The sequence below is a fragment of the Oryctolagus cuniculus genome, chromosome 20 (genome assembly GCF_964237555.1).
Source record: "Oryctolagus cuniculus chromosome 20, mOryCun1.1, whole genome shotgun sequence".
Classification (NCBI taxonomy): Eukaryota; Metazoa; Chordata; class Mammalia; order Lagomorpha; family Leporidae; genus Oryctolagus; species Oryctolagus cuniculus.
The window spans coordinates 48,551,505-48,567,242 of record NC_091451.1 but is presented as its reverse complement, the minus strand read 5'-3'; the positions used below and the strand labels follow the sequence as shown (position 1 = coordinate 48,567,242).

The following is a 15,738-nucleotide window of genomic DNA, read 5'->3' as shown; positions in this document are numbered from 1 at the left end:
CTGGGGCTGCAGGAGCAGGAAAGTGGTATTGGGAGCCAGTGACACACATGAGACACAGGCTCTCCTTTGGTGGATGAATGCATCTTAAACAGTGCAAATTTTAATGTTTTATTTCCTGTATTTCCATGAAATTTGATAACACAGTTAAGACTGATATACTCACAGTTGTGTCAAAGATGATATACCTACACTACTTTACTTTGAATTTTATTCTTATCAGATTTTCAGACCCCTATCTTACACCTTACACAAAATCCACTCAACATAGAATAAAGGTGTAAATCTATGACCCTACAATATCCAATTATTAGAGAACATTTGGGAAATGCTGCAAGACATTGGAATCGGCAAAGAGTTCTTGGAAAAGAACTCAGGGGCATAGGCAGTCAAAGCCAAAACTAATAAATAGGATTACATCCAATTGAGAAGTCTCTGTACAGCAAAAAAAAAAACCCTCAGGAATGTAAAGAGGCATCTTGCATAATGGGAGATATTATTTGTAAGCTATGCAATTGATATAGATTAATAACCAGAATCTACAAAGTGATTAAGAAACTCCACAACAACATAACAAATAACCCAGTTAAGAGATGGGCCGAGGACTTACACATTTTTCAAAAGAGGAAGTCCAAGTGGCCAACAGACACAAGAAAAAATGTTCAGGATAACTAGCTGTCAGGGAAATGCAAATCCAAACTACAATGTGGTTTCACCTCACCCCAGCCAGAACAGCTTCATACAGAAATCAACAAGCAACAAATGCTGATGAGGATGTGTGGAAAAAGGTGCCCTAATCCACTGTTGGTAGGAATGCAAACTGGTAAAGCCACCATGGAAGACAGTATAGAGATACCTCAAGACTCTGAATATAGACCTACTATATGATCCATGAACCCCACTCCTGGGAATTTACCCAGGGGAAATGAATTCACTACCCAAAGAAAGTTATCTGTACCTCCGTGTTTATTGCAACCAATTCAAAATAACTAAGAAATGGAATCAACCTAAATGCCCATCAACCAAAAACTGGATAAAGAAATTATGGGATATTTAAACATGGAATAATACACAGTGGTAAAAACAATGAAATCCAGTTATTTGCAACACAATGGATGAATCAAGAAAAGCTCATACTTGGTGAAATAAGCCAGTCCCAAAAGGACAAATACCACATGTTCTTCCTGATAGGTGAGAACTAACAGAGAACCTAAAAGGAAATCTAGAGAAGTGAAATAGATACTTTAAGAATGGATAACTAGAACTGCCCTTGTCTTAACTGTTGAGGAACAGGGTTTTTTTTTTTTTTGGTTTTTGGTTATTTTTCTTCCTACTATTTTTTTAACTTTTACTTAACATAGAGTCAATCATACGTGCATAAAGTCAATTGAAAATTGATCCCAGTAAAAAAAAGGATGGAAATAAGCATGGGAGGAGGAATTTGGTAACTGCAAAGCTGTATAGTTCTGCATACTTTCCTACAGACTTACTTCTGAGGGTGCAGTTTAAAAACATGAGTGGGACTCCAAGTCCCAATAGCTTAGTGGTAAAAACGTCATCATAATTGTTAAAGTGATCATATTAAGTGTTAACATGAAGATTTAGATAGGATAAATTGAAAGTGATCATATAAATAGGATCAATGCCTGGTAATAATATAAATAGAATTATAAAGGACAGAAAGTTCCAACATGGGAAGAAGTCCACACAGCAGACTCATTGAATGACAATCGCTTTAAGTAACGCTCTGACCTGATAATCAGCCCTTAAGTCAACTTAGTCTGGCTGAAAAGCCGTGAGAGCATTTCAGGCATGGAAATCTAAGACACTGTGGCAAAAATGTTCTGCCTAAAGGATCTCTGTAAGTGAGAACCCAGGGGAAAGAAGTGGCCTCAAAGAAGAAGGTACTTTTCTCTAAAGCGAGAAGAAAATTTCCACTTTACTTATGGCCTTGTCCAAATACTGACAGTTTGTGGACTCAAAAGTCTTCCATAGCCTAAGCAGCTCATGTCAAGAGTCTCAGGTGGTCACTGACATCATACGTAAGAGTGTTTATTGTTAAATTAACAACAGGTCTCACTGTGCACTAACTCCCCATGCAGGACCTCCATCCTCAATGAGTTCTATTATGAGAGTTAACTGTAAAACCAGTTCTCAAACAGTTCTTGTATTTGTGTGTGTGTGTGTGTGTGTTTAAATCTTTACATAGTATAGAGTTGGTCTTCTGTGTACAAAGTTAATTGAAAATAAATCTTAATGGAGAATGGGAACGGCAAGGTGAGAGGAGGAGGAGGAGGGGTGAGAGAGTGGATGGGAGGGTGGGAATGCTGGGAAGAATCACTATATTCCTAAAGCTGTATTTTTGAAATTTGTATTCCTTAAAATAAATTTTAAAAAATTAAAAATTAAAAAACAATAATATTGTTATGTTCCTAAATATTCTCCAAGATTTTAAAAGATTTGTTGATACTACATATGGAATATTTAAGAAAAAGTTTTATTATTTATTGAAAGTCAGTGTTACACAGAGAGAGGGAAAGACACAGAGACAAGTTCTTCCATCTGCTGGTTCATCGCCCAGATGACAGTGACACCAGGAGACAGGAATTTCTTCGGGGTCTCCCACGTGGGTGCAGGGGCCAAATACTAGGACCATGCTTTTCTGCTCTCCCGGGTGCATCAGCAAGAGACGATTGGAAGTGCCGCAGCTGGAACAGGAACACACAGCACTATGGGATGCAGGCATCACAGGCAGTGGATTCACCTGCTGCACCACAGTGATGCTTTCTCCATTTCTGCGCATTCATTCTCAGTGTACAAATGCAGCACCGATGTTTCATAAATGGCACCTAGTGGTGGAGTATATTATTATCCATCATTTCTTGCACGTGCTGTGAGCCCTGCAGTTGGCAGTTTGTTACTGCTAGAACTTTCCCCCTTTCACAACCTTCCATCATGGCCACCAGGACCCAGTGCTTACATCAAGGAACACACAACACCAACTTCTTATCCTGCGTGTGAGCTTCCACACATGAGAAACACAAGAGGCACCCATCCTTCATGCCCTGGCTGATGTCACTAGGCACAATGACCTGCATCAAAACAAAGATGTCCTGAAATCATAACTGTACAGAATCATGGAAAGAATCATATGTTCTGTGTCGTTACCTGTGCTACCAAACACCAGGGGACACTGTGCTCTGCCAGAAACCTATGCTCTCTGAAGTGCACAACCCCATGTCTGCTATACAGGGGCAGCACATGCAAATAGGGCCTCCCTCTGCCCATGAAAACCAGCCCAGGCCTCACCCTGCAGCTCTAGCACAGGAGCTCCAGCCCCAGGACTCCCAGGTGTCCACTCAGTGATCGCACTCAACACAGACGCTCACCATGGAGACTGGGCTGTGCTGGCTTCTCCTGGTCGCTGTGCTCAAAGGTAATGATGGAGAACGTGGGGCACTGAGTCTGGGAGGGGACGTGGGTGAGAGACACAGAGAGTGTGAGTGACAGCTTCCTGACCAGGATGTCTGTGTTTACAGGTGTCCAGTGTCATCAGCTGGAGGAGTCCGGAGGGGGTCTGGTCCAGCCGGAGGATCCCTGATACTCTCCTGCAAAGCCTCTGGAATCTACTTCAGTAGCTATGGCATGAGCTGGGTCCGCCAGGCTCCAGGGAAGGGGCTGGAGTGGATCGCATACATTTATCTTGGTTTGGTATCACAAACTACACGAACTCCGTGAAGACCCGATTCACCATCTCCAGCGACAACGCCCAGAACACGGTGTTTCTGCAAATGAACAGTCTGACAGACGAGGGCACAGCCATGTATTTCTGTGTCAGAGACACAGTGAGGGGCCCTCAGGCTGAGCCCGGACACAAACTTCCCTGCAGGGATGCACGGTTCCACCAGGGAGTGCACACGATGTATTAAGCTCAGAATATGGTCCTGCACAGGTGCAGAGGGAAATTAAGCCCTGGTTACCTGTCAGGGAATTGGGGTTTCCTCTCCTACAGTTCTGAGGGAAGACTGCTACTTTTATGATTCTGTCCCTGCCACTGACTTTACTGACATAGAGAAGTTTGATGTGACAGGATGAAGTCCTATGTGAACAAATTCAGGTTCGTGAACGATGACTGTGGTGACCAGGGTCAGAGATATGGGACTCTCTGAGGACCTCGTGAGTGTTTTCAAGTCTGAATCAGGACAGTGCCCTCAAACACTGCTGACTTTAGGACAATTTTAGTTTTCCTTTAAAACTCAGAGAGAGCTGAGCCAGAGACTTGATTTGTTAACCTCAATTATATATGTCATCAAACTGCTCCTGTCAGAGTAGCCTGTGTGCTAAAATGAACCAACCATCTTATTTTAAAAGGTGGCTGTTCCACAGGTTCCACAGTCTTTATACCCGATCTCCATTTTTCCTTTAATCCTGAAACAGTCTGTGACCCTGTGTGAATGTCACAGCACTCAGGAATGTACTTGCAGCTCAGCTGTGTCTCAGGCTGAGCTTCTGTAGGCACCTGGGAAGCCTAAAGGGACTTCCTCATCCTCTAGGTCCTGGGACCCTCCTGGGGGGCTCCCTGCCTGAACTCAGAAGGGAAATGCACTGGACATCAGCAGTCAAGGTCATAACTGAATGGAAAGTGCTGGGTGTGCACTTCCAGCTGATCTGGTTCTGCTCCAGTGTCGTGGGACCCCCTGCACCTGCTGTGGTTGAGGGAGAGCAGAAAGTGGGACACACAGTGGCTGTGCACTCTGGGGCTGGAGTCCACATCACGGGGAGCTGTGTCTGTGGCTCCAGCATGATGCCCAGTGTCCTGAGGCTGAATCACAGCTGCATGAAGAGCCAGTCTCGGAGACCATGTGTCCAGAGTCCCTGCTCTTCACTCCGTGTCTATGCTCACTGGCGTCAACAATCCATTTGCAGTCTTAGATCAGTTTTAGAGAGGGAGACACCCAGGCTGCATATCAGAGTCCTGGACAGAGCCCATTTACACATTTCCCACACTTGTACTGACAATGCACCCTGGAAGACAGTAGGTGATGATTCAGTTTTAGAGAACAGAATTTTCACTATTTGCCATTTTTCCATTTCCTTTTCATGACTGTTTGATAAATAATAAGTGAACATAGACATATGAGGTACAATGATATGTGTTGAAAATCAATGTATCAAATTGAGTGGAATTATGAAGTCCGAGTTATTGACATGCTCATCGCAAAACGCACTGTCGCTCCCCCACTTGCGGAGGAACGACACCGGACCCTGCACTGTTGTGTTTGCCCGGTCCTTCCTGGGTTTGCTGCCGCTCCCCCCTGCTTCCGGGAAGGAGCAGCACACCGCCGGCTGGCTCTCTCAGGGCTTGCTCAGATGTTCCTTCTGCATGTTGTCTCTCTCTCCTCCTTTATAGTCCTCTTCCACCAATCCCAATTCTGCTGGCGTTCTCTCCCCACGTGCTGAGCATGCTGCTCTCCTCCAATCAGGAGCGGGATCAGATTCTGCAGCTTGTTAGTCGAATTGGTGAGGCAGCTGTGTGGTAGTTGTTTATTCTCTCTCAGCGCCATATGGTGGGAGATCAGATGCATAGAATTAGTCTTAGCAGTTCCAGTAATTTAGTCTAGTCTCCGTTGCTCCCCACACGCACATGTCTCATGTAGAATGGCATCTGTCTCCTGTTTTGGAATTCTGTAGATACAATATTCCCTTAACTGCTGTCACCATGCTGTACAGCAGATCCCTCAACGTGTGGATCCTGCCGGCCTGAAGCTCTGTCCTTCTTACTCTTTACTGCAATATAAACTTCCTGTTAAAGTATAACCCTTTCCACTTGTCCCATTATCCATTCCTTCTTCAATGCAAATTTCACTGGATTATATGTGTGAGCTCTCGTGAATTATGCTGCATTAATTGTACATGGAACTGCAGATGTGTTTGCCACAGTGGCTGTGGATCCCCTGGGCACCTCCCTGGGATTTCATGTTTCTTCTACCAGGCAACAGTGTTTGAGGATCCTGTGATAATTGTATTTCTCAGCTTTTGATGTTTTCCATGGAAGCTTTACTAACTTATCTGACTCCAGCCTTGTACCAGGGTTTTCTTCTCTCTCTTCCTGCACAAGACTTGTCAGCTCCGGTATGTCTGATGATACTCAGTCTACCAGGAGGGATTGGCTGTCACATTGTGCTTCTAACATGGACATGCATGATGATTTCAGATTTAAAGCATTTTTATACATTTGCCTTTGTATATTTTCTTCAAAAAGTTACAGATATACTTTTACCTCTTTTAAAACTTGTATGTGTTTATTTGTCCAAAAAGACAAAGCGACAGAGAGTGACAGACAGTGATCTACTGAATCCTGGGTAACTTCCCAGATGCCCATAAAAGCTGGATTTGGTCAGATCACAGCCAGGTGCATGAATTCAGTCCAGGTCTCATACATGGGATTAACTCAGACTTCTCGTACTGCCTCCCAGAGTGTGCATTGGCAAGAGTCTGAAATAGAACCAAAATTTGGACATAAACCTAAGCATCCTAAACGGGAGGCAGGAATCCCACGTGATACCTTCAAGGCCAGTCCTGTCACCCACCTTATCAGTAACTACATTTTTTTTAGACAGGCAGAGTTAGACAGTGAGAGAGAGAGAGAGACAGAGAGAAAGGTCTTCCCTCCATTGGTTCCCCCTGCAAATGGCCGCTACAGCCAGTGTGCTGTGCTGATCTGAAGCCAGGAGCCAGGCGCCTCCTCCCAGTCTCTCATGCGGGTGCAGGGCCCAAGCTCTTGGGCCATCCTACACTGTCTTCCCGGGCTACAGCAGAGAGCTGGACTGGAAGAGGAGCAACCGGGACAGAATCTGACACTCCGACCGGGACTAGAACCCGGAGTGCCGGAACAGCAGGTGGAGGAGTAGCCTAGTGAGCTGCATCACCGGCCAATCAGTCACTACATTTAAACAATTGATTTCTTCCCTTGTGATTCCGTTGTAAGATGTCATTCAACATTTGGATCTAGGCTCCTAAGCATATGTGTAAGCATCTGTCTTTTACTTTAAATATCTTTTATTTCAAAGTCAGTTTATAGCAAGAGAGGAACACCCAAAGAGATGAAGAGAGAATCTTCCATCCACTGGTTTCCTTCCTGAATGGCTGCAAAGGCTGGAAATGGCTGAGGCTGAAGCCAGGACCCAGGGACGTTCTCTAGGTTTCCCACATGGCTCAAAGGGGACAAACACTTGGGTCATCATTGACCCAGGTCCATTAGTAGGGAGCTGGATTTGAAGTGGAGCAAGCAGAATCTGAACCCATGCTCCTGTGTGATGCATGCATAGTAGGTATGGCAGCTTAACCTGCAGGGCCACAACATTGGCCCCCACGGCTGTGATCTGAAAATACTTTCTCCCCATCTGGGGCGACTCCTGGTTCTTCAATCACTCTCTTTGTTACACAGGAGCTCTGTAGTTGGATCCATTATCTTTTGCCTATTTTTGCTTGGTTGCCTGTACTTTGGAGCTTATCAAAAAGTCATTGCCCAAACCAATGTCAGCTTGCTTTTGCCCAGTGTTTTCTTCTAGAACTTTACAGTCTCAGGTCTTGTTTTTTAGGTATTTTTCAAGCTCACTCTGTTTCTGTATCTGGTGTGAGATGACCACATAATTGAATTATTTTCAAGTGCATTCAAGTTTCCCCAACCCCATGTATGACAGAATACCCATCCCCCATTCTGTGTGTGGCACCATGCATGCAATCAGTTTTCTGAGAATGTGTTTTTTTATTTCTACGTTTCTGTTGTGCTCCACAGCTCTGGGTGTCTATGTTATCCCAGCACCAGGTCTGATTTCAGCTCAGCTAGGATGAAGCCTCCTGCTTTGCTATTTATCTCAACACTGTTCAGTCATCATTACCCTGAAATTTTCATGTGAATTCCAGAATTTTATTCCTCTTCCTGTGAAGAATACAGGGTGTTTGACAGGAAATGCATTGAATCTGTGAATCACATGGTAGCTTGGCTATTTTAGCAAGATCATTTCTTCATACCACAACTATGTCATTAAAATGTACAGGTAATCTTCAGATTCCTTTTCAGTTTTTATTTATTTTTATTTTTATTTTTTATTTTTTTTGACAGGCAGAGTGGACAGTGAGAGAGAGAGAGACAGAGAGAAAGGTCTTCCTTTGCCGTTGGCTCACCCTCCAATGGCCACCTAGGCAGGCGTGCTGTGGCCAGCACACTGCGCTGATCCAATGGCAGGAGCCAGGTGCTTCTCCTGGTCTCCCATGGGGTGCAGGGCCCAAGCACTTGGGCCACCCTCCACTGTACTCCCTGGAAACAGCAGAAAGCTGGCCTGGAAGAGGGGCAACCGGGACAGAATCCGGCGCCCTAACCGGGAATAGATCCCGGTGTGTCGGTGCTGCAAGACAGAGGATTAGCCTAGTGAGCCACAGTGCCAGCTAAGACCCCTATCTTACACCTTATACAAAAATCCACTCAACAAGGATTAAAGATAAACACCTATGATCCCACACCATCCAATTAGTAGAGAACATTAGGGAAGCCCTCAAGACACTGGCACAGGTAAAGAGTTCTTGGAAAAGACCTCAGAGACATAGGAAGTCAAAGCCAAAATTAATAAATGGGATTAGATCAAATCGGGAATTCTCTGTGTGGTAAAAGAAACACTCAGGCAAGTGAAGAGGCATCTGACAGCATGTGCGAAATTATTTGCAAGCTATGCAACGGATATGGATTATTATTTACAAAGAATTTACAAAGAGATGAAGAAATTCCAAAAACAAAACAAGCAACCCAGTTAAGAGATGGGCCAAGGACTTACACATTTTTCAAAAGAGGAAGTCCAAATGGCCAACACAGACACATGAAAAAATGTTCAGCGTCACTAGCTGTCAGGGAAATGCAAATCAAACCACAAGGAGGTTTCACATCACCCCAGCTAGAATGGCTTCATACGGAAATCAACAAACATCAAATGCTGGCGAGGTTGTGGGGAAAGGTGCCTGAATCCACTGTAGGTGGGAATGCAAACTTGTAAAGCCACTATGGAAGACACTATGGAGATATCTCAAAAATCTGAATATAGTCCTACCTTATATGACCCAGGAATCCCACTCCTGGGAACTTACCCAAGGGAAATGAATTCACTACACACAAGAGACACCTGTACCTCCATGCTTATTGCAGCTCTATTCACAATAGCTAAGAGATGGATTCAACCTAAATGCCCATCAACCAAAAACTGGATAAAGAAATTATGCGATGTGTACACTATGGAATACTACACAGTGGTAAAAACAATAAGATCCGGTTATTCGCAACACAATGCATGAATCTGATAAAGATCATACTTTGTGAAAAAGGCCAGTACCCCAGGGACAAATACCACATGTTCTTCCTGATAGGTGAGACCTGACAGAGCACCCAAAAGGAAACCTAGGGAAGTGAAATTGACACTTCGAGAAGGGAAGACTTGAGCTGCCCTTGTCTTGACTGGTGAGGGACAGTTTTTTGTTTGTTTGTTTTTTGTTTGTTTGTTTATTTTTCTTCCTACTATTTGTTGAAGAATTTATGTAACATTCAGTCCATTGTATGCACATACAGTCAATTGAAAATTGATCGCAGTAAAAAATAGGAATGGGAGTAAGAGCAGGAGGAGGAATTTTTTAACTGTAAAGTGCATACATTCCTATGGACTTACTTCTAAACACACAATTTAAAATTTGGTTGTGGGATTCCAAGTCCCATGAAACTTAATTAAAGTGATCACATTAAGTGTAAGGTGAACACATAGATAGGATTAAGTGTTAAAGTGATCATATAAATAGGATCAAGTTCCTGGTAATAAGAAGAGATAGAATTAAAAAGAGAGAATGTTCCAACATGAGCAGAAGTCTACACAGCAGACTCATAGAATGATAATCGCTTTAAGTAACACTCTGACCTGATAATCAGCCCTTCAGTCTTTCTGGTGTGGCTGAAAAGCCCATGAGAACATTTCAGGCATGAAATCCAAGACACTGTGGCAAAAATGTTCTGCCTAAAGGATCTCTGTGACTGAGACCTCAGGCAGTAGAAGTGGCCTCAAAGAAGGAGGTACTTTTCTCTAAAGGGATGAGAGAACTTCCACTTTGCTCATGGCCTTGTCCAAATACTATCAGAGTTTGTGGACTCAAAAGGCTTCCATAGCCTAAGCAGCTCATGTCAAGAGTCTCAGGTGGTCACTGACATCATACTTAAGAGTGTTAATTGTTAAATTAACAACAGGTCTCACTGTGCACTAACTCCCCATGCAGGACCTCCATCCTCAATGAGTTCTATTATGAGAGTTAACTGTAAACCAGTTCTCAAACAGTTCTTGGATATGTGTGTGTGTGTGTGTGTGTGTGTGTGTGTGTGTGTGTTTAAATCTTTACATAGTACAGAGCTGGTTTTCTGTGTAGCAATACAAGTGAATCTTGATGATGGATCTTGATCTTGAATCTGTGTACCAACTTAAAGTGAGTCCTATTGGAAAACTGAACTGACAAGTGGAGAGGGATGAGAAAGGTGGTGGGAATGTAAGTGGGAGGGCAGAAATGCTGGGAAGAATATCTATATTCCTAAAGATGTACTATGACATTTTTATTCCTTAAAAATAAATTTTAAAAAATACAAAATAAATTCAAAATTGAAAAACAATAATATTGTTATGTGGACATCATTCAGCCTGTTGATAAATTTCCTCCAGGACTTTAAAAGTTTGTTGATACTACATATGCAATCTTTTAGAAAAGATTTATTTATTTATTGAAAGTCAGTGTTACACAGAGAGAGGGAAAGACCCAGAGACAAATTCTCCATCTGCTGGTTTACTCACCCAAATGACATTGACACCTAGAGCCAGGAGTTTCTTCCCAGTCCCCACATGGGTGCAGAGGCCCAATCACTTGGACCATGCTTGTCTGCTTTCCCAGGTGCATCAACAAGAGATGATTGGAAGTGCAGCTGGAATAAGAACAGACAGCAGTATGGGATGTAGGCATCACAGGCGGAAGATTCACATGCTACACCACTGTGATGTTTTCTCCATTTTCTGCAAATTTGTTCTCAGTGTATAAATGCACCAGTGATTTTTCAAAAATGGCATGTAGTAGTGGAGTATATTTTTCTCCATTATTTGTTGCATGTGCTGTGAGCCCTGTAGTCAGCAGTTTGTTTCTGTTAGTAGTCTCCTGCAAAGCCTCTGGATTCACACTCTAACCATGCAATGGACTGGGTCCGCCAGGCTCCAGGGAAGGGGCTGGAGTGGATTGCAGCTAATAGTTATAATGGTGGTAGCACATACTATGCGAACTCCGTGAATGGCTGAGTCATCATCTCCAGAAACAACGCCCAGAGCATCGATTTATTGACAAGCTCATCAGAAAACCCTATGTTTCCATGGTAGAATGGCATTTGTCTCCTGTTTTGGAATTCCACAGACACAATATTCCCTTCACTGCTGTCACCATCCTGTGCAATAGATCACTGAATGTGTGGATCCTGTCGGGCTGAAACTCTGACCTTGAACAGCGTCTCCTCTGCTCCTCCCTCGCTCAGACTTTGGTCTCACCATTGTATGATGCCTCTGTGAGTTCATCCTTTTTATCTCATGTAACCAGCATCTCATATTATTTGTCTTCTTGGCCTTGATGGTTTTCAGAGTGTACTTATCCTGACACATTATCCTTGGACATTATTCTCTAGGATCATCCAAGTTGTCCAAAATACAGAATTTCTTCCACTTTACTGCCATATAAACTCCTGGTAAAATGTAGCTTTGTACATTTGTTCCATTGTTGATTCTTTCTTCCATGAAAATTCCATGGATTATATGTGTGAACTATTGAGATTGGCGCTGCTTTAATTGAACATGGAACTGCAGATGTCTTTGCCACAGTGACTGTGGATCCACTGGACACCTCCAGGGATATCATATTCCTTCTACCCAGAAATGGTGTTTGTAGATCCTGTGGTAATTGTACTTGTCAGTTTTTGACGATTTTCCATAACATTTTGACTAATTTTCCTGACCCCAGCCTTGTCCCAGGGTTGTCGTCTCACTCTGCCTCCCCAAGAATTGTCACCCTTGGATTGTCTGATAATTCTCATTCTACCCGGAGGGATGGGATGTCTCATTGTGCTTCTAACAGGGATATGCATGCTGTTCCCAGGTTTACAGCATTTTGTATGTTACCCTTTATATAACGTCTTTAAAAGTTTATAGATATTATTTCACTTATTTTAAAATTTGTATGTATGTATGTGTTCAAAGAGAGACTGAGACTGACAGTGATCTTCCAATGCCTGGTCACTTCTCCGATTGCTACAAAAGATTCAACTGGGTCAGGTGACAGCCAGGTGCTTGGAATTCTGTCCAGGTGTCCACATGGCAGTACTTGGAACTTCACCTATGGCCTCCCAGAGTGTGCTTAGGCAGGAAACTGAAACTGGAACCAAACGAGGACACAGCACTCAGCATCCTGACAGGGGAGGCAGGAATCCCACAGGGTCACTCCAGTGCTGCTCCTGTCACCACCTTATCATCACTGCATTTAAACAATTGATTTCTTCCCTTGGGATTCAGTTGCTTGAGATCATTCAACATTAGGAAATAGGCTCCTAATCATATGTATAATTAATCTTCAATTATTTTAAGTATCTATTTATTTTATTTTAAAGACAGTGTTATAGCAAGAGAGGAAGAGACCAACAGATAGAGAATCTCAATCCGTTGCTTCACTTCCTGAATGGTTACAATTTTGGGGCTGCAAAAGCATGAAGTCAGGAGCCTGGAACTTCCTGCAGTTTCACACAGGGCTGGAAGGAGACAAACACTTGGGTCATGGTACACAGTGATCTCCATTGCACTTCCTCCCTCTGTGAGTTCAAGCTTGTGGACTGCATATATAACTAATGTCACATACTATGTGTCCACATCTACCTGCATTATTTCTGTTAGCATATTATGCTCAAGGCTGACCCATGATTTCCTAATGACAAAACAATCTCCTTCTTAACACTGAATAATATTCCATGTCAAATGTAACAGACTGCATTCACCGTTTTATGCACATTTCGCTTTATTGTAGACTGAACTATTGTGAACACAGCTGCATTACCTGAACCCAGGACTGTGGGTGAATTGTGACACAGTGACTTCATACCCAGTGCTTGAGCTGAACTCAGAGTCATGGTTACAGAACAGGGAAGAGGGGGATCAGGGGATGGCTGATACCAGGGCACAAAGCACCACTCAAAGCAAGGAATAATTCTGCCCCCACCACAGTGGGCTGACTCAGTTCACTACAACCCACGACATGTTCCACAAATAAGCAGTACTGAGGACACCGGTCTCCCAATACAAAGTGATGGAACGGAGGTAGAAATGTGAATGACAGTGAGTTGATCTGTGCCCATTTCTGCAACACACAGATTCCAATAGCACACTACACACCACTAACACATACAGTGTTCTGTGTTAATGAACAGTTGTAAAATAAGGTAATGGATGAATAAGGAAACAAGACATAGTATCCTTAAATGAATCCACTTGCAGTCTTTCATCTGTGTAAATATGGGAGGCAGGCATTAGGACAAAATTGGCAAAGTCCCCACTAGGGACACCCGTGTTCCCATCAGAGTGCTGCTTGAGCCCAGCCACACGGCTTCCTATACTTTTTCCTGATAACACATCGTGGTAAACTACAGATGACGCTATAGCGATAGAGCCCCTACAACCGACAAAGGAAACACAGACGCAGTTCTGGGCTCCAGGTTTTAGAAAGGCTAACTCCTAGATGTTGTAGGCATTTGGGGAGTTTGGGGCTGTCAATCCAAAGGCAGAAATCTCCCATTTTCATCTTTGCTGTCCATCACTACACTTGTGTTTCTCTCACCCCTTCTCTCTATCACTATTCCAATGTCTTTCATATAGATGATATAGATGTCAATAGATAATATGAAACAATTGTTATTTAAAAAATGAAGGACATGATATTGCTAACACTGGATACTAAGGGTACACACATACTAAAATGAAAAAACAATAAAACATAAAAAATTCATATGATCCGAATCCTATCATAGCCTACACCCCCAGGACATGTACATCTGCCCTGGGCCCTGTCCTGTCTGAGGCATCTGACCCCATGCCTGCTATATAGGGGCAGCTCATGCAAATAGGGTCTCCCTCTGCCCATGAAAACCAGCCCAGCCCTCACCCTGCAGCTCTGGCACAGGAGCTCCAGCCCCAGGACTCCCAGGTGTCCACTCAGAGATCGCACTGAACACAGACACTCACCATGGAGACTGGGCTGCGCTGGCTTCTCCTGGTCGCTGTGCTCAAAGGTAATGATGGGGAATGTGGGGCACTGAGTCTGGGAGAGGACGTGAGTGAGAGACACAGAGAGTGTGAGTGACAGTGTCCTGACCAGGACATCTGTGTTTGTAGGTGTCCAATGTCAGGAGCAACAGGAGGAATCCGGGGGAGGCCTGTTCAAGCCTGGGGGAATCCCTGAAATCACCTGCAAAGCCTCTGGATTCTCCCTCAGTAGCTTTGGAGTAAGCTGGGTCCGCCAGGCTCCAGGGAAGGGGCTGGAGTGGATTGGATGCATTTATGCTGGTAGTGGTAGCACAGACTACGCGAGCTCGGTGAATGGCCAATTCACCACGCCCAGAACACGGTGAATCTGCAAATGAACTGTCCAACAACAGCGGACATGGCCACCTATTTCTGTGCCAGAGACACAGTGAGGGCCCTCAGGCTGAGCCCAGACACAAACCTGCCTGCAGGGGCGCGCAACTCCACCAGGGGGCGCACAAGACGCACTGAGCAGACTCAGACCCATTCCCAGATGTGGTGGGAGGTGAATCCCTGGTCCTCCTGAGGAAATTGGGGTTTGTGGTCCTGTAACTGTTTCCTACATTCCGATCTGGAAGGATGATTCTGTCCCTAACACCGATCACTGAGCAGAAGTTTTGGTATCACGGGAAGATGCCACATGAAGAAAATGGAGTCGTTTCTGGAGGAATGAATGACATCTCTGGGATCCCAGCATCTGAGACCTGAGGGAGCTCTGGGCACCCGGGGAGGCTTTTCCTGTCCAAATCAAAGAGGAGCTCTCCATGGAATTCTCTGATGACGTCATCTGGGACCCTGCTGAGAGCTCAGGGGCAGTGTAGAGCCTGTCAGGGGCTGTGGATGCTGCAGTGTTTCACATCCATGCCCTCCCCTCCTGCACAGCTGGGCCCCTGAGGGGTGAGCTGACCCCGTGGTCCTGGTCCCTGGGGCTCCCGTGTCCATTCTCTGCAGCTGTGCCCTCGTCTCCCTTTCACTTCCTCACCCTGAACAAACAGGTTGAGGTCCACGTGGTCCAAACCACAGGTCAGGGATTAACCTGCAGCTCAGGGGTGGCTCAGGCTGTGGCTCCTAGAAATCCTGCTTGCTCTTCCTCACTCACGTCTCCTGGGATCCCCGGACCTGCTCTCATTTGCAAGCAGAGGTGGCCGTTGGTAGTGCAAGGGGTCAGACTCATGGAAAACACTGGGTGTGGAGAGGTCTTGTTCCCCACACTCTGCTGGCCTTGTCTCCATCTCAGGGAGACCAGCAGGTGGGACAGCCCAGTGAAGTCTGCACTAGAGTCCAGGTGGTTCTGGACTGTGTCCCTGTGAGCCCACAATGATCCAACCCTGGAGCTGCATCCCTGCTG

The 15,738-nt window shown here is 44.6% G+C and overlaps 1 pseudogene and 1 gene segment (V, D, J or C); both read left to right on the top strand.

Moving 5' to 3' along the window:
• The window catches only part of LOC103346896 (immunoglobulin heavy variable 3-23-like), a 504,788-nt gene that overhangs the window by 124,795 nt on the left and 364,255 nt on the right, over window positions 1–15,738 (top strand).
• LOC138847321 (immunoglobulin heavy variable 3-23-like) lies at window positions 3,329–3,926 on the top strand (annotated as a pseudogene).